Genomic DNA, 19,505 nt, shown 5'->3' with positions numbered 1-19,505 from the left:
AGCTGCAGGGTTTTTTGTTATGAGCTGGATTTGGAATTAGGCACCTTGACGCCCATTGGGCTACGTTTGCGCATGATAAGACCCCCTTCAATTCAATTCAATTCAGGGAAGGCATGGCTTGGTAGTTCAGGCTGGACTGTTCCCATGAGGCACAGGGTCAGACTGATTTGCATATGGCCATGTCTGAACTGGGGTGGCAGAGTGAGCTAAAGAATGGTGATGGACTAAACCCAGATCAGTTGACTGGGGGTGAGAGTTTGATTTTCTCAAACGCTCCGTCCATCAACCCCTTTTGTATCGCTTTGTTCGCCCTAAGTGTGGCAGGGTATGCTCAGACGTGAGTCCCTTGCCCACTTTGCCACTGGATTCAAGATAGCCTGGCTGATGAGGATTATGAATCCGAAACCGGTCCTAGGATGCTTGTTTCCGGTCCAGGGAAGGCATGGCTTGGTAGTTCGGGCTGGACTGTTCCCATGAGGCACAGGGTCAGACTGATTTGCAGATGGCCATGTCTGAACTGGGGTGGCAGAGTGAGCTAAAGAATGGTGATGGATTAAACCCAGATCAGTTGACAGGGAGTGAGTGTTTGATTTGCTCAAACGCTCCGTCCATCATCCCCTTTTGTACAGTTTAAGACAAGGCATCACACATCGGGTGAGCAGCATCCCTCTGTATCGGGCCCACTCTCCAGATATTTTATCATGTTTCTTGGGGTGACCTCTAGCTCCGTAAACCCTTTGTTCTAGGGCCCTACATTTATCAACTCTCTTTCTCCACTCTGCCAGGGATGGAGATTCTGTGTTTAGCAAATGCCTTTTTTTGGCCAACACCAGTCCTGGCCATAGCAAGGCTCTTTTGTAGCTCTACGGTGTCTGATATGCAGGAGGACGAATTTGTGATCCCGGGGAAGAGACCATCCCAAGATTCCTTTGAGCCATGCAGTCACATCTTCCCAGTATTGCGCGAAGACCAGGCATTTCCAACTCTTGTGTAAGAAGTCCCTAGGTTGTTTGGAGCAACAGAGGCAAAGTGAGGACGTTATTCGCCACAGCTTAGCTTGGATAACGGAAGTCCGTTGAAGATATTTAAATTGTACGAGTCTGTATTGGGCAGCAATCACTGATTACCTGGGATAATTCGGGCTTCACACCAGTAGTCATCGTCTATTTGTCTTAAGTCACATGACCATGCCTCCTTCTGTACGTGGATTGTGTTCGGCATGTTGGGACTAATGATTTGCAGATGAAGAACAGTTTATGGTGGATAAGTGGGTTTAACAGTACCTGGGACTCCAGTGGGTAGAATTCTGCCAGATCCAATAAACCAGAGACGCAAGGCTCGAGTACATGTCTAATCCGAAGAAAGTGAACAAATGGAGTTTGGTGAAGCCCATACTCCCTTTGTTGATCACAAAGGATTTATTGGTGGTCATATTCATATCTCAAAGTGAGAAAATGTATTTGTTGAAGCCCTGTAATGTAGTCACTTGTGGGGGCACACCCAAAGCCATGGCAGGCTCTCCAATGGCAAGCGATTGCGCAAACCCAGTGCATAAAGAGTGTCCTTCCACATCTGAAACACTACCAATGTTGCAGGATGAAGTCCTAAGGGGAGATGGCTCCGTACAGGCCCTGTGCGACTGGGGAATTTCGCAGCTCCCAGCGCTTTAAGGTGTATGCGGGCAGTGAGTACCACCGAACCACCAGTCACTGAGTACTATCAATTGTGCTGCTCTATAGTAAGAGTAGATCGGGTGTAGCTAGACCACTATCGTAAGTAAATTTAAAGCACTTGGCGAGTGCAATCTCTGTCTGCAAAATTGAATATGTGGGTTTTAATGGGCCATGGGGAGTGAAGTGGGGTACGGGCAGAGGCAGACCGATCTGTGGACCCTCTCATCCAGGAAACGGGCCGACAGATCCTCTGCCATGACATGACAGCAGCCACGGAGTGACTAATTGTGTGTGCTGTGGACCCTATGCACCCTCCAGGAAACCCACGAAATACCGGGGGAGGAGGGTTAGGTGAAGGCAACCTACCTATTTTAGTTCGGGGTGAGCAGAGGGTGTTTTTTTCTATCTTGTGGTATTCTGGCTCCCGCATCCAGCAGCGCATGACAGAACCCCATGAACCACGTCTCCAGAAGCCGCAGCTCTGCAGACCGGGCCCATGGAGATGTACGCCCTCCACAGATGCCAGTCACACATGTTAACCTATGTTGGTACAGCTTTCATACTGAATGTGGATCTAAAAATATCATGGCTGTTGTGGGGACTGCAAAGCAACTACTATGTTTTTCGAGTTACCGGCAAAGTGAATATTCAATAAAATCAGTTTAAAACACAACATTGTTATGGACAAGCTCCGTTGCATATAAAAGGGAATTACTGGATAGATAATGGTTTTCTAGAGAATAGTTAGGACAATCTGACTCACTTATGAACTGCAATCAATGTTGGTTTTTAGCAACCTCAATGCTCTAATTACTTCCTCTGCAGAACAATGTTACAAAGATAGCTAAAGTAGATAAGACAGACAAAGAAAGAGAGACCGATAGATATAGTTGTGAAGATAGATTTGCAAAGATATACAGACAGGTGGATAGGACAGGAAATGGGAATAAAATGGTACAGTTTCAACTAGTAATATAATAGTTAAAAGTCTATATACATACTACATACAAGAGCACTGAGAGGATACTAGAAAGCCATGCAAGCAGTACATAATGACTACATTGGTTTACAGGTATAACTGTAGTCTCAATTAAAACACATATCACCATGACAGAGGCGCGTTCAGTTATATATGCACTTCATTTAATGCATACTAAAAAAGAGGATCACTTTACAAAGAACAGTCGAAAATGGGTACAATCTGGTGTACTGTGAAATAGCAGCAGTCAGATCAACAAAGGCCACTCCAAAAGGAATTTAAAACAGCTTTAGAAGAAAGAGCAAATGCTGTTAAAGTGAAGTTAGAAACAGTCAAGGAAGGAGAAGAGCAACAAAGAAGCTTCAGGGGAATAAAGAAAAAGGTTAAAAGCAATGGTAAAGAAATGGAGTCGTCGTAAAGTGTGAAATAAACAGAATTTGGAGAGTCTAGTTGTGAAACATTGGTCTGTTAACTGCCGATATCAAAATAGGAATTGCAGTGTAAAATTAAGCAAGCTTAAGAAAAACATTTACGAGCCACTTCATAGGCTATTTACATGGAAGTACAGGACCTCCCATAAAACCGCAGTCAGGTGAGAAACCAAACAAGAAGTTATACAGTACCTAATGAACGCAGTCAGAGGAAAAGAGCAGGCAAAATAAGTACACATACAGAAGCGAGCAAGAAAACACATGCACTCTCAAGGAGTGCTAAAAGCAAAGGACAAAAATAGTTTTCCAACTGTGAGCATTGGAAAGAAAAAAGGAAGCCAGTCAAAAGTATAGTAAAGAGGCTATGCTCCAAGGGAAGGGCAAACGCAAGAAGAGGAGAGCAAATAATCAAACAAGCAAGCAAGCAAATGAGAGTGACAAAGTCAACTGAAGGTAAGCAATAAGTGGGCTTGAAGCCTGCAATAGATCTTCCGCAACCAGACAACTTTAGCCGTCATGTAGGCAAGACCTAATAAAATCTTTTAATTGGACGACGACTAGATATACAGTTTTACTCTAGTGCTCTTCCTTTCAACAAAGATCTCTATAGAAACTTAAACTAAAGATGGCGGCCGTGTAGCAGGCAGACTGTAGTGCTAGTGGGCGGTGGCGGTAGGTCCTAGTATGTGACCCACGCTAAATCGGCTCCTGGGGAAAATCACTGTCGAAGCCTTCTACACTCCACCCTCCATCCTGCCCCACTCTACCCCCCTAGCACCCCCCCCACCCCTATTACAGATGCTACATTACTGCGGATCCCTAGGGTTCTATCGTGCAGGCGACACTCCGCGTCTGCTACAGCGTTTGGTCCAGAAGTACTTTTTGAGGCTGCTCACGCAATTGTCCAGAGGAAGCCTCGGGATGGCGCCCAAGGTGGTGTCGGCTGCAGCGGCGGCTAAGACAGCGGCGGCTGCCCGCAAGGCCCGTGGAGAGAGTGTGTTGGACCCGGCCGCTATGAGGGAGAGTCTCCCTTCTCAGTCCAGTCAGCTTCTGTCACCGGATCCGCCTGCACTCAGGAGAGGGAAGGGCGGAGTGGTTTCGAACAATCGCCCAGCGGGACCTTCGGTTGTGGAGATGTTACAGCGAGCGAAGGAGGCATCTTCCGACACAGTGGCTTCGGCTGGGACTGTCGGTGTTGAGAACAATGTAGGGAGAGCCGCGAAAACGCCAAAAAATTAGGAGGTGAGCCAGGCGTCTCCCCAATTAGACTCACAATTTATTCTTGAAAGAGAGACAGTCGGGTAGAATATGGGGGTGAACGGTAATGAGATGGGTAGTGGATTACCCCCACCTCCCCCGATAATACCTCTGCCGGAGTACCGACAGGCACCATTGCAATGCCCCCTAATGAGCAAATGAAGACCGTAGTGTTAACAGAGGGCTCTGACATAGGCTTGGAGAAAGGAAATAAGTGCTGGAGCATTGTGAGCGATGAGCTGGATTTACAGAACACTGGTCAGCCCCAGGCTCAGGAGAGCCAGATTAGATGTCAGACCCTGTCCGGACCGATAGTAAGAGCCTCAGTTGACTTGGCAGGGGAAAATGATAGGGGTGAGGAGGAAAAGGAGCCAAGTGACTGCTTTTTCTCTGTGTCAGAAGGAGCAGAATGGTCGGATGACATTTTGAGTACCTCACAAGGGGCTAGCAGTCTAGAATCAGATCTGGAGGGCAGTGATGCGGAGCTCCCTTTAACAGCCGTAAAGTCTATGCAGCAGATTGGTAAAGGGGGGGGGGTCATAGCAAGGGCAGGAAAGAGCTGGCCTGGGATCATTTATCATCTACCCCTCTTACGGGTTCTGCAAGGAAGGCACCCCTGGTAGAGGACGGAACCCCCCCCCCCCCCCCGCCCCACGTTGGATATAATACACCAAGCTATCCTGGCACACAGAGAGGAAGCGTGACAAGATAGCCGGAAAACGCAGCCGGTAATGAGGAAAAAGCAGGGAGTTGTCAGGAAACTCTCCAAGGCATTCTCAAATATGGGTGAAAGAGTAACTAATTAGGAGGAGAGAATTGTGGCAATGGAAGCGGATGCATCTAGTGCCGTATCCCTGGTGGAGGCACAGGGTGCTCAAATAAAAGATTTGCATTGGAAACTTGAAGAGTTCAAGAACAGACAGAGACGTAGTAATCTTCTGAGTGTTGGGTGTGCAGGAGGGTCTAGAAGGGTCCGACGCCAGGCGGTATATAAAATTGACCTATTTAAAGGAGCCTTTCCAGAGGAACTGGACGGCAGAGATTCAAAGAGCGCACCGTGTTCCACTAAAACTTCGAGCACCAGCAAAAGACGGAGACAGGCCCCGGGCTATATTCGTTTTTTTGTAAATTTCCTCCTGCGACAAGCTATCTATGATAAAGCAAGGCCTGATGCTAAAAGATCAAGTGGTGGGGTCTCTTTCTTCGTCCGGCCGGATTTCTGCCATGTAACAGTCGAGAGGCGCTGGAGGCTGAGGCAGCTCATAAAACCTTTTCAGGATAGAAAAATTCAGGTCTATTTGGTTAATCCGGCACAATTAAAAGTAATTAACCAGGGCATCACCTTGCATTTCTCATCGGAGATAAAAGCTAAAGAGTACCTGGATTCCCTGGACAAATAAAGATGGTCTATCGGCTTTTACGTTCTTTGGAAGGGGGGGGGAAAGAGTGTATATTGTCGTAATGTATACAATGTATGAGGGGGTTGGGAGGGGGGAGTAGGTAGTGTAAACTGAAGCAGTCTGATGATTTTCTTTTCAGGTTAGGTTTGATAATTTTCTGTTTCTTTTTGGCGGATACAAGGGTTTGATATATTGCAGAAGTTGGTATATGGGGAAGCCATCACCCACTAGCACAACATACATCACATGCACAGACCTAGGTCTGAGCGTCCCTGCAGGGTGGAGGGTCGTATTGAGCAAGGGTGGGGTGGCATGAGGAGGAGGGTGGGAGGGAAAGGGGTGTGGTGGGGGGGGGAAGGAAAAAAAGAAAAAGAAGATCACCTGGTGCTATGTTTTTTATGTTCTGAACATTGTGTTATATGCTGTATATTGTGTTGGGTTGAGAAACTGGCTAGGTGTTGTCATATTAAGAAGTAATGGGGATGTTTACGATTTGTTCGAATAATGTAGGGGGTCTGAATGATTGGTCTAAGAGTCAAAGATTGGGGCACTTTGTAAGATCTAATCAGATAGATGTAATATGTCTGCTGGAAACCCACCTTCCCTGGGCTAAGAGGCATCTATTAAATATCAAAGGTTTTGACCTGCTGGCATGCTCCACTCAGACATCAACTATAAGAGGGGTGGCAATTTTGGGTAAAGCAAATCTGGGTGGAATTGGACGTTGCCTGGTAGATACCTGGGGGAGGTGGGCAATTGTGGAACTTAAGGTGGGGGTCACACTGTGTACAATCTACGGTTCCAATCAGGATGAACCAGAAGTGTTTGACAAATTAGAGATAGAACTATTGAACTGGCCATCCCCCTTATTATCTGTGGAGACTAATATCTCTGCAGACTTTACAGATAATGATGTTATTAAAAATTATGTGGGAAGTAAACCCAAGGTATATAGAGCTTTGTGCTCTCTTATTAGATCTTATAGCTTGATAGATGTTTGGGGGTTTAAAGAGCGGTATAACTCAGGGTTCACGTATTTTTCATATCCTCACAAAAAATATACCAAATTGGACTATTTTCTTATTTCTTCTATTGAGGCGTCGAAGGTGGGTATTAAAAAGCTTCCAAAATTGATCTCAGATCATAACCCATTAGTTCTATCATATGAATCAGACAAAGCTTTTAAGGCTAGCTCTAGTTGGACATTTGAGAGGAGATTGTTGGTGAATCCTAAATGTGTTGATCATTTAAAGCAATGGGCTGTAAACTTTTTTGATGCAAATAGGTTTAGTGCTCCCCGCAACTGCGTTTGGGATTCCTTTAAGGCGGCATTAAGGGGGGAAATGTTCAGTTTCTCTGTCAGACAGAGGACATAAATTTGGGAAGAACATGAGAAATTAGTGGGGCAGCTAGTGGAGGCAGAGGAGCAAAACTAGAGGGATATCATAGGCGAAACTGAGGGTGATGAATGCCATAAAAAATGTCGACTATTAAATCCGAATATGAATAAATGCATGGCACAGAAAAACGCTGATGATTATCAGACAAACAGGGGCAGGATGTATGAGACTGGGGAGCTGGCTGGGAAGTTACTGGCATTGAAAATATGGCAGGGATTCAGTAGGAATATATCTAAAATTTATGAAGGAGATCAGGAGTTTGTGGAGCCTGCTGATATACGCAAGGTGTTTAAGAATTTCTATCAACCACTTTATAAGGAGGATGATATGGCAGGGTCTGCTAGCACTGGGCTTGAGGATATGTGCCATAGTTTACCGCAACAGGATAAAGTAACACTAGATAATGATTGGACTTTAAATGAGGTTGAAGAAGCCTTGCAGGAATTGGCGGCAGGGAAGGCCACAGGACAGGATAGCATTCCTATTGATGCATATAAATGTCTGCAGGAGGTGATAGCTCCATTTTTACTGGATTTATTTAGTGGCGTAATGTGTTCTGGAAGAGCCCCAGTCTCTTGGAAAGAAACAAACATCATCGTTTTCCATAAAAAGGGTAAGACCAAGGAAGATCCAGGCTCATATCGTCCAATATCCCATATAAATACGGACGAAGGTCTTGGCCAAGAGGTTAGGAAAGGTCATTGGCGGTCTGGTCTCCCCGTGGCAGCAAGGGTTTACAACGGACCATATAAGGCGGGCCATCACGCTCTTTGATGTGCAGGCTGCTGCGGGAGGACGGATCGCCATGATCCTTTTGGACGCGGAAAATACCTTCGACCGCGTCACATGGAAGTGTTTGTGGGGGATATTGGAACAGAGGGGATTTGGCCCTAATATAATGAGGGCTATAAAAGCTATCTATGTTAATCCAGTAGCAAGAATTCAACTAATGGGTGGTAGCTCAGAGGAAATTGCTATCTCTCGGGCGACTCAACAGGGATGTCCCTGCTCGCAAATTTTATTTGCCCTGCACATTGATCCCTTGGTCAAAAGGATTTTAAGCTGTGAAAACATCAAGCCAGTGGTTTGTAACAGGTATGAGATGAAATTGATGGGTTATACCGACGATTTGGCTATAATCACAACAGAGCCAGAGTCGGCCATGGCTGCCCTCATAGGGATTACTACGGAATTTGGTCTGCATTCAGGGTATCATCTTACCGAATCAAAGACCCAGATGATTTGTTCACATAATATTTAAGCGGGATGCTAGATAACTGCACTCTGCAGTATATCTGGGGGTTAGGATTAGCTCTGCTATCGATCATTAAAGAAAATTTCTCGCCTTTGGTTAAGTCAATCACGGCAGAGCTAAAAAGAATAGACTGTATACATTTGTCTATAATAGGTAGAATCAATGCTCTCAAGATGACCATGTTCCCCAAAATACTATACCTTTTTCGCTCTATCCCGCTTATGGTGGGAGAGGAAGTGCTGAAATCTATTGAGGCAGTCTTTGCGAACTTCATCTGGCAATATGGAAAAACTAGACGGTCTCTGAAATATCTTTCACTCCCGCTGGACAAGGGGGAGTTGGGGGCTCCTAACATTAGATTTTATCTTATGGCCTGTCTTTTTAGCCAGATGGCAATATTGTTAGACTGTGCCTCAAATGTGGCTTAGTCTTCTTTAGGGAATAGATATCCCCCTTCCATTTTTTAACTGCTTTTAGGCAAGGAAGCTGCCGGAATACTGCTCCGCAAGACTGACAGACGTTATTATAATAAAAAGCGCTATAAAGTTTTGGATGTGCGTAGAAGGTTTGGAAATGTATTCAGAAATATCTGGTAATCCCAAAATGTAACTACTATACTCCACTTTGGAACTACAATCTGTTTCCCCACTTTAGCACTGATAGGCTATGGAGATCGTGGGGGTGTCAAGGGATTAGAAGATTGGGGGATTTATTTGACGAAAATATTTTGATGAATTTTAATGAGATCCAGTGGGAATATGGAATATCAGCTAATCAAAGTTTTAAATTCCTGCAAATATACCAAACGATTACAAGAATTAGGCCATGTATTATTCCACGAGGTAAAATTGATGTGGTGGAGTATGTACTGGGTGGGGGTAGTAAGATTAACTTGATTTACAAAGAATTAATCTCAACACTTCAAAATGATTTGGATAAAGTTGAAGCAGCATGGATGTTGAAAATTAGTGGACCCAGATGCAGACTTAGATAAGGCGATGCAACTAGCTGAGAAATTGTTCCGCTCTACGAATCTGAGAGCCCAACATTATAAGACAGCATTTAACCTGCATTTTACACCAGCCAAGCTATATGGTTGGGGCAAGAGGGAAGGCGATAAATGTCCAAGATGTTCTGTGGGACCTGCTGATCTTATTCACATGTTTTATCACTGCAATAAGCTATCTGAGATTTGTATTGATATTCAGAAATTTTGGGAGGGATTGCTAGGTATTAAGATTAACCTATCCCCTACCCTAATGATTTTAGGTTATGATGGTAAACTACATCTGAATAAAGAAGAGGAAGCTTTTGTTTGTGTGTGTGTGTGTGTGGCGGTCCTCCGGATCATTCTGCCTGCAGGCTGGAAGGATACTACGGGCCCCTCCTTCCAGATGTGGCTCTCTAGATTGCTAGGGCTCCATAATATGGAGTCTGCTTTGTATTTGGGGAGAGGTAGGAGAATGAGAGAATTAGGGCAGAACCTCTGGGCCCCACTTAAAAATTGGAGGGATTCATGTTTATAGAGCAAGACTGTGATAGTCGTTATGGCCGGATGTTTTATTTGCTCTGCTCTTTGATTATGACTGTGTGATGAATTTCTGTATATAGCCTCCCTATGACCACTGTCCTCGTATGTTTTAGATTTTGTAATATGGAGTGTGTATTATATTATAAATGTGCAACTATTGTTTTATTTTTGGACTGTATTGATGAATTGCATCATAATAAAAATAATTAAAAACAAAAAAGAAAATTAAACTAAAAAAATACAGTTAAGCTTTCCAATAAGACTTCTATAGGTTGGAAAACCATGGCAACAATCATGCACGGATTCTAAAGCAGTTTTCAATAGAGGCATTGCAATTTAAAATTCAGGTTTAATGCAAACTGAAGCCATTATCTAGTGCAAACACTTTAACTTAAATTAGTTTGTTAAAAAGACATCTACTGTAGAAAGAAAAGGGAAAATTAAAATGAATTGTAAAGAATAAAAATAGGAGGCATTAGCAAAGCCAATAGGTCTTGCCTAAGAGCGAGCTAGTCACCTTGACAAAATCCTTTTAGCCATGTTGGACTGCAGTGTGGCTGAAAGATTACAAAAATACAGAACACACTATGATGCATTTTAGTGCTCTTTAAAAAAAATACTTTGGGGAGGGACAGGAGGCAACATGGGAGGTGCCAGAATAGCAACACAGAGGGCAACATAAACAACATAGGTTAGAATGGATGGGCTGGACCAAACAACAACACAGACAGTAATGGAAAAAGAGAAGGAGTGGAGGAGGGAGTGGGTAAGGAACAACATAGACAACAATTGTAGGCAGGTAAGGGCAAGGATCAACCCGGATTTCAATGGAGGAGGAGAGATGGCATGTAGGGGCAAGCAACATGGACGAAGGGAGAAGTACCACCTGAGAGAGCCAGCTCAAAAGACATACTCTGGTAGAGTTCTTAAACAAAATATATCTTTTTAAAAACTTAGCTCCTAAAAAAGTGAGTAGTGGAAGGACACAAAAAATGCATCCGTGCTTCAGGGGAGGGGCAAACACTAATATGAAGGAAGCCTACTGAAGCACATTTAGTCCAGTTAGACTTTTACTGTTAGTGACTCACTACCCAACCCTCTCATTGTAAATTCGTAGTAATTGGACCGAGCTTGGTTTCCCCGAGGTAGTGATGTTCAGATTTAGTTAGATAGTGTTGGGTGGTAGCGAACAGATCAATCAGATGGTTCAAGGGGGGGAAGAAGTTTCAATTTCTTCTTGATGTGAGGGAATGATTGATTGTCAGATAAATGCTGAGGCACCGAGTTTCAGATTTTGGGAGTGTTCCTGGAGAAGTAGGTGCAAGATTTTTATCTTAAATTTTGTTAGAATCAGGAGTAGCCTGTTAGAGCTTCCAAGTTGTCCTATTCCCGGCTTTTGATAAATTTATTTGTGAGATAGATTGGTTTTTCCGTATCGAGAGCTTTGTTGGTTACGCAACCAGTTTTGAAAAAAGATCGGGCAGCCAGTTGATTTGAAGAGACTACCCAGATAATTGTCTGGCTGCTGCGCGGAATGTAGCTTTCAAGGGGGCTAGGTGTGTTTTTGGGGCATCCGTAATCGTTGCTTTACTGTAGTCCAGCTTGGGGAGGAGCAAGGATTGTACCACAGTCTTTAGGTCTTTGATGGGGATGAAGGGTTTGACTTTACGGTGTTTCAGTGTGTATAAGACACTTTTATTGCAAGGGCATTGATACATTCTTTCGTGTTATGGTGTCTGCCAAGTGTAAACCTTAGAGATTTGACAGAGATGGAGATGGACAGATTGCGGTTTAATACTGTGGGGTTGTGAAGCCAGTTATCTACTGGGAAGGATTTTACTTTCAGTTGGATGAAAATAAGTTTTGTTTTGTTGGGGTTGAGCTTAAGATGGTTGTTGGTCAGCCAGGACTGAACCATGGAGAGAGTGCTTGTTTGGTTCTGGATGTATCTGACTTAAGCAATTTTCATGTAGAGTTGGGAGTCATCAGCTAGAGATGATAGGCAATTATGGCTTGTTTCAGAAGAATTGCAAGGACTTCCATGTAGAGGTTGAATCGGGCAGGAGACCCATTTGACCTTTGGGGGACTCCTTGTGAGACAGACTGGTGCTGCTTTTGTGATGGAGTTGCTAAGCTTGATTAGCTGTGAGCATTGGTTAAGGAAAAAGCAAACCACCAAAATGACAGGACAACTGATGCCAGCACGCTGGAATAGGGTGTTTAGGAGGATGTCATGGTTGACAGTATCAAAGTCTAGGAGGACTAGCAGGCAGGTCTGGCCATCATACAGTGATATGTGCAGGTTGTCTAGGATGGTCAGTATTACAGTCTCTCTACTGCAGCCTCTTCTGAACCCACACTGGAAGGTGCCGTGCAAGTTGTGCATACAGAAACAACAGTGGTCCCAAGCAAGGAGACAGGGATTAATCACAATAAATATAGACCCAGTCAGTTCTATATTGTCGAAGACATGCCCAGCCGGGCAGAGGTCTTCAAGGTTTATATTTAAATAAAAGTTTTGAAAGACAGAATTACGCCTTCAACAGTTCACGTGCGTGGGGCACAAGCCTGTACCCAACCACGACAATACATAGACACAGACAACATACACAAAAGGGCTTTGTAAGGCAAAATCAACAATCTCTGGAAAGTTATAGAATTGAACAGAGAGATTCTAGTTGGTACCATTACATAATTCAGTGTAGTAAATCATTATATAAGTATATGGTACACAGAGTCGACGACGTTTCGGACCCCCTTACTAGATGACGGGGTCCATCATCAGGACAAAACAATAGTTGCCTTTTTAGAATATGAGCCTCTTTAGCCTAAGGGGAGAAGGGGGAACAAAAGGTACAGTAAGTTTAACCACACACGAGGCTGGTGACATTTGTGTAGTGGTTATGCAACTATTCTGCTTATTTCCGAGGCGGAAAGAAGCGAGTGAAATTTACATAAAGGTGTCATCAGGCATGTGACTGAGTGGTAAAACACATGCTCAAAGTGACTTGGTGAGAGACATACAACTCTTAGGGTAGTGGAAAGATTACAGTGACAAACGGCGCAGTGTGACAGTCAGTTTCTAGTAGAAGTGTAAAAAGCTCACCAAGGGGTAGTAGACTTAAAAGCTCACAGGCGAGCTTGGGATAAGAATTGGTGCAGGACCGGTATTTAAAGGAATTATCCGTTTGGAAAAACTAAAATTGGAAGGGAAGGAATGGCAGCAGTTAGAGGGAGAGACAGCCAATACTGTGTGCCGACGGATGAAATTAAAATTAGGAAGGCTTACCGAGAGAATTGGGAACAAGAATTCATTGATCCGGGGGCGGAATGGAAATATTACCGCGTTTCCGTTTGTACCTGTATGGAAGGTTACATATTTTAAAGAGGGGAAAAAGGGGGGGGAGGAGTGACATACGATTACTCATGCTGGCGCCGAATTACTGCTTACCGAATGGTCCCGGGGTTATCGGGTGCGCCGAGTCGCGCTGGGGTACTGGAACAATAATGGGTAAAATCAGCCGAATCCGCTAGTACCTGTGTAAAGTTTGCATATTTTTAAGAAAAGGGGAGGAAGGGAGGGAGAGTAACCCATGACATATAATGCTGGCGCCGAGGTGTGGCTTACCTTAAGGTCCCGAAGTAACCGAAAGCGCCGAGTCGCGCTGGGGTCCTGGAACCAGGGGGTGGCCTGCGTGGAGTGAAAGAGCGGGTAAGGTCCAGAAAGTCATTGGGCAGGGTGAGACAACAAGGGCAAGGAATGAGAGTATGGCACGTCTTGATCTTACCGGGTCAGTCGGCAGCACTGGATTCCCTGGTTAGGGGTATCACGTGACCAGAGCCATTATAACATGGTTGGCCATTGGCTGAGTATGTGGCATAGAAACAAATGAGGGACCAAGAACAGGTGGCCATATTGGTTGAAGCGAGCTGCAGTCAATTTTAGGTGAAAGAAATGGCAATGCACAGGGAAGAGCACCACTCAGTCAGGTTAGGGAGATGGCGAGGAGAAGGAAGGGGTGCAGGGTCAGTGACATTTGTGAACAACAACAGTTTGTGAAAGAAACAATAGTGAAAAAATAGTGAGAAAACAACTGAGTATACATAGAATACATTAGTTCACGTGAGGCATTTACCAGCCTCTTTGCAGAAAAAGTTCCAGGTTCAGTTACCAAAGTTCTTTCAATAGAGGACCATAAGAGCAAGGTTAAATCAGTGTTGTCCAATCCTCTTGCTGGTTAAGACCAGAGTTTAAACTGTCTGTCCTTATTATCCATTTTAGCTCCTCCTTGTTGAGCAGAAGATTGAGGTCACCGCCTCTCGGTGGCAGTGTCACTTGGTTTATCACCGTCCAACGGATGTCGTTTTCCGAGTGCTGCTTAGCAGTGAAATGATCGACCAAAGGAGCATTTAGAGTCCTGCAACGTATCCTGCTCCGGTGTTGGGCGGACATGGATTGGTTGGAATGCAACACTATTCTTGTTGACAGCAATCCTTTCCACCAGGGCATCCTTACATGGAGACGTTATATAGATGATGTCTTCATGATATGGGGCAGTGATACCGACACTTTCCCAGCACTATTACACTGGCTAAACAATAACTGCAGTGGTTTGACGTTCACACTCACTCATAGCAAAACATCCATTCCTTTTCTGGATCTAAACATCCAGCACCAGGATGGGCTACTATATACCTCCCTATACCGTAAGCCAACCGAGAGAAACACGCTTCTGAGCTACAACAGCTGTCACCCTAGGGCTCTGAAAGATAGCTTACCTTATTCGCAATTCCTCCGTTTGAGAAGGAATAACTTCAAAAAAGAAGACTATTTTTCTGAAGCGAATACGCTGGCTATCAAATTACAACAAAGAGGCTATCCCCGCCGCCTCATAAAAAACTCCATGAAACGTGCTTGGTACTGCCCACGAGAGACCCTTCTGACACAAAATCCCAAACCCACCACTAACAAGCTGGTCTGCGTCACGACCTTTTCCAGTATTTCCAATAAGATCACGAAAACTATTAAGCAAAACTGGCATATTCTGAACTCGGGGCAATTAAACTGGGAACGCCCACTATTTGCTTTTAAAAAAAGCAAAAATATTAGAGATCACTTAGTGAGGGCCGCCCTACCATCCACCACTCCACCTAAAAGAACGATCGATGACCATTGGGCCACAACACCTCTTAAGGGCCATGCTAAATGTGGAACGTGTGTGGTCTGTGACTTCACTATTGAAGGAAAAGAATTTGTTTATAAGGAAACTAAAAATGTGCTTAAAACGTTTACAAACTGTAACAGCTGTAATGTTGTATATGCTATTCTTTGCCCGTGTGACCTCATTTACGTGGGCCAAACAAAACAAAAAATTAAGCTACGGATCGCCCAACACCGGAGCAGGATACGTTGCAGGACTCTAAATGCTCCTTTGGTCGATCATTTCACTGCTAAGCAGCACTCAGAAAACGACATCCGTTGGACGGTGATAAACCAAGTGACACTGCCACCGAGAGGCGGTGACCTCAATCTTCTGCTCAACAAGGAAGAGCTAAAATGGATAATAAGGACAGACAGTTTAAACTCTGGTCTTAACCAGCAAGAGGATTGGACAACACTGATTTAACCTTGCTCCTATGGTCCTCTATTGAAAGAACTTTGGTAACTGAACCTGGAACTTTTTCTGCAAAGAGGCTGGTAAATGCCTCACGTGAACTAATGTATTCTATGTATACTCAGTTGTTTTCTCACTATTTTTTCACTATTGTTTCTTTCACAAACTGTTGTTGTTCACAAATGTCACTGACCCTGCACCCCTTCCTTCTCCTCGCCATCTCCCTAACCTGACTGAGTGGTGCTCTTCCCTGTGCATTGCCATTTCTTTCACCTAAAATTGACTGCAGCTCGCTTCAACCAATATGGCCACCTGTTCTTGGTCCCTCATTTGTTTCTATGCCACATACTCAGCCAATGGCCAACCATGTTATAATGGCTCTGGTCACGTGATACCCCTAACCAGGGAATCCAGTGCTGCTGACTGACCCGGTAAGATCAAGACGCGCCATACTCTCATTCCTTGCCCTTGTTGTCTCACCCTGCCCAATGACTTTCTGGACCTTACCCGCTCTTTCACTCCACGCAGGCCACCCCCTGGTTCCAGGACCCCAGCGCGACTCGGCGCTTTCGGTTACTTCGGGACCTTAAGGTAAGCCACACCTCGGCGCCAGCATTATATGTCATGGGTTACTCTCCCTCCCTTCCTCCCCTTTTCTTAAAAATATGCAAACTTTACACAGGTACTAGCGGATTCGGCTGATTTTACCCATTCCGCCTCCGGACTATTGTTCCAGTACCCCAGCGCGACTCGGCGCACCCGATAACCCCGGGACCATTCGGTAAGCAGTAATTCGGCGCCAGCATGACTAATCGTATGTCACTCCTCCCCCCCCCTTTTTTCCCCTCTTTAAAATATGTAACCTTCCATACAGGTACAAACGGAAACGCGGTAATATTTCCATTCCGCCCCCGGACCAATGAATTCTTGTTCCCAATTCTCTCGGTAAGCCTTCCTAATTTTAATTTCATCCGTCGGCACACAGTATTGGCTGTCTCTCCCTCTAACTGCTGCCATTCCTTCCCTTCCAATTTTAGTTTTTCCAAACGGATAATTCCTTTAAATACCGGTCCTGCACCAATTCTTATCCCAAGCTCGCCTGTGAGCTTTTAAGTCTACTACCCCTTGGTGAGCTTTTTACACTTCTACTAGAAACTGACTGTCACACTGCGCCGTTTGTCACTGTAATCTTTCCACTACCCTAAGAGTTGTATGTCTCTCACCAAGTCACTTTGAGCATGTGTTTTACCACTCAGTCACATGCCTGATGACACCTTTATGTAAATTTCACTCGCTTCTTTCCGCCTCGGAAATAAGCAGAATAGTTGCATAACCACTACACAAATGTCACCAGCCTCATGTGTGTGGTTAAACTTACTGTACCTTTTGTTCCCCCTTCTCCCCTTAGGCTAAAGAGGCTCATATTCTAAAAAGGCAACTATTGTTTTGTCCTGATGATGGACCCCGTCATCTAGTAAGGGGGTCCGAAACGTCGTCGACTGTGTACCATATACTTATATAATGATTTACTACACTGAATTATGTAATGGTACCAACTAGAATCTCTCTGTTCAATTCTATAACTTTCCAGAGATTGTTGATTTTGCCTTACAAAGCCCTTTTGTGTATGTTGTCTGTGTCTATGTATTGTCGTGGTTGGGTACAGGCTTGTGCCCCACGCACGTGAACTGTTGAAGGCGTAATTCTGTCTTTCAAAACTTTTATTTAAATATAAACCTTGAAGACCTCTGCCCGGCTGGGCATGTCTTCGACAATATAGAACTGACTGGGTCTATATTTATTGTGATTAATCCCTGTCTCCTTGCTTGGGACCACTGTTGTTTCTGTATGATAAGCTCCCCGAGGTCCCTCGCTGATACTAATTGGGGTCCCCTTGTTGTTTAAATAGATAGTGCAAGTTGTGCAAGCACACATTTTTCGATGGTTTCAGCCAGGAAAGGCAAGTTAGTTATAGGGCTGTAATTATTAAAGTTGTTCTGATCAGCGTCTGGTTTCTTGATGAGGGGGGGTGACTTGGCCGAGTTTGAGGGGGGCCGTCATGGGGCTGCTTGACAGGAAGGAGTTAATGAAATGCTGTAACTGAGGCTTTTAACAAGTGCAGCAGGGGTCGGAGATGTGCTATGTCGGATTCATGCTGGTGAGTAAATTGAGGAATTTTTCAGTGATAGGGTTGAATTCAGTCCAAGTGACATAATTTTTCAATTGCAGGGGTTTGAGGTTGGTGAACCGTGCTTCTGAGAGGTGGAGACAGCCATCAGTTGGAGGTAGGGCTGTGGATGGACCCTCTTCACAAGGGGTGCATCTTTGGTGTAGGGTGGGGTTGGTGTCTCAAGAGAGAGTTCGATAGATTTTTTTTTAGAGAAAAATGTTGAGAATTCCTTGCAGCGTTCAGTTAATTGAATGTAGAGGGAAGGAGGAGGTGTGTTTGATGATGTTGAAGAGGTCTTTGGGTCTGTTCCAACACCACTCAGTTGGTCTCGGAAAAAGGAAGATCTTTTTCCCTGAAGATGTGTTTTTTGTAGTTTAGGAGTTCGGTCCGGAGGATCAAGAGATTGGTTAACGAGGGATGTTACCTACAGTTTCTTTCAGCCAATCAGAGTGGCCGGCTTTCTTTGTTAAGGTCTTTGTTAAACCAGTATCTTCAGGGGATGCTTTTTGATTTATTGAGTTTCAGAGGGGTGACTGCTTCAACGAGTTCTGCCATTTTTGTGTTGTAGTGGGTGGTCAGGTCATCTTCTGAGGAGAGATCGGGTGGGGATAGTACTTGGGAACTTACTAATGCTTCTAACTCGGCCTGGGGATTTGGTGTATGTTCCTCGCACAGTGCTTTGAATGGCTAGATTGGGGGTGGGCCATTGGTTGGATGGTATTGTGATCGGAAAGAATTAGATGGTGATTAGTCCAGTTAGATGGTAGGATGATAATTAGCTTGTTACACTCACTAGAACAACGAATGGAGCCCAGACAGCTGAAGTCAAAACAGCAGGACTGTGCCTTCAAAGTTTTGGTGGGAAAGGATTAGACAGTAATTGCAGCCCATGGGTGGAGTAGAGGCCCTCTGAGGAGCGCTTTCCAGAGAAAGCATGACGTTGCCATTTTAGATTGTCCCAGAATAGTATGCCGGATGGTTGAGACAGGGGTGGAGGAATAATGTGGTATTGTAGGTGTAGGTGCCTTACCCCAAAATATTCTATCCCCCACTTAAATGCCCGTGCACAAGGGAGAGATAGTGGAGAAGACCCTGAACCTACCTGGGAGGCGATGACGACGGACGAGATACCCTGTTACACGGGAGAAGACACCTGATGCCCTGCAAGGATGACCAAGGACTTTGATTCCAGCTGACCGCCAGGACTAGGATTAGTCTCTCCAGGGTCAGTGGTGGTGGCCCCCTTACGCTACCTGTGGACCAGGACCAGTTGGGTTGGGTGGGCTTGGGGATGTTCTGATGGATGCTTGCAGAGGGACTGTGTATGATGTGCTCCACTAGGAGTTAGGCAGAGGGGAAGGCTGCTGCAAGGAGTAAGACAAAACAAACTCCTAGAAAATGAGCCTTTTTAGAGACGGGGGGCTGATGTAAATGTTCCTGATGGCTAGTCTTGGCAACCAGAAGCAAAATGTGCCCAAGATTGACATGAATGGCTCAATTGGCCAGACATATGCAGCTTCAAATATTGGAGAGAAAAATGGACGCATAGCTATCCTCCACAGGCTTCAAAAACTACCCCCTGGATGCACCATGGTACAGGGGTTCACACAAACATATCTTAATTATTTAAATGGGGAGAAGGTGTGTGTAGGTGCCCCGATTCAGGCCATCTTTTGGCCCCAGGGACCTCATCCACAGGACAAGAATTACTGCGGACCCCATCCCTCGAGACACCAAATGAAGTGGCGGCCAGGTGTGTTGCCTAAACACCTTGCTAGTGTCTTCCAGGGACGC

The 19,505-nt window shown here is 44.9% G+C and overlaps 1 protein-coding gene across 1 annotated transcript in view; it reads right to left on the bottom strand.

Annotated features, from left to right (window-relative positions):
* SLC35D1 (solute carrier family 35 member D1) overlaps nucleotides 1-19,505 on the bottom strand; it is a 107,641-nt gene that overhangs the window by 6,607 nt on the left and 81,529 nt on the right. The window lies entirely within an intron of this gene.

Source organism: Lissotriton helveticus, chromosome 1_2 (assembly GCF_964261635.1).
Source record: "Lissotriton helveticus chromosome 1_2, aLisHel1.1, whole genome shotgun sequence".
Classification (NCBI taxonomy): domain Eukaryota; kingdom Metazoa; phylum Chordata; class Amphibia; order Caudata; family Salamandridae; genus Lissotriton; species Lissotriton helveticus.
Note: the sequence above shows the minus strand (reverse complement) of the source record. Positions and strands in the feature narration are given on the sequence as shown.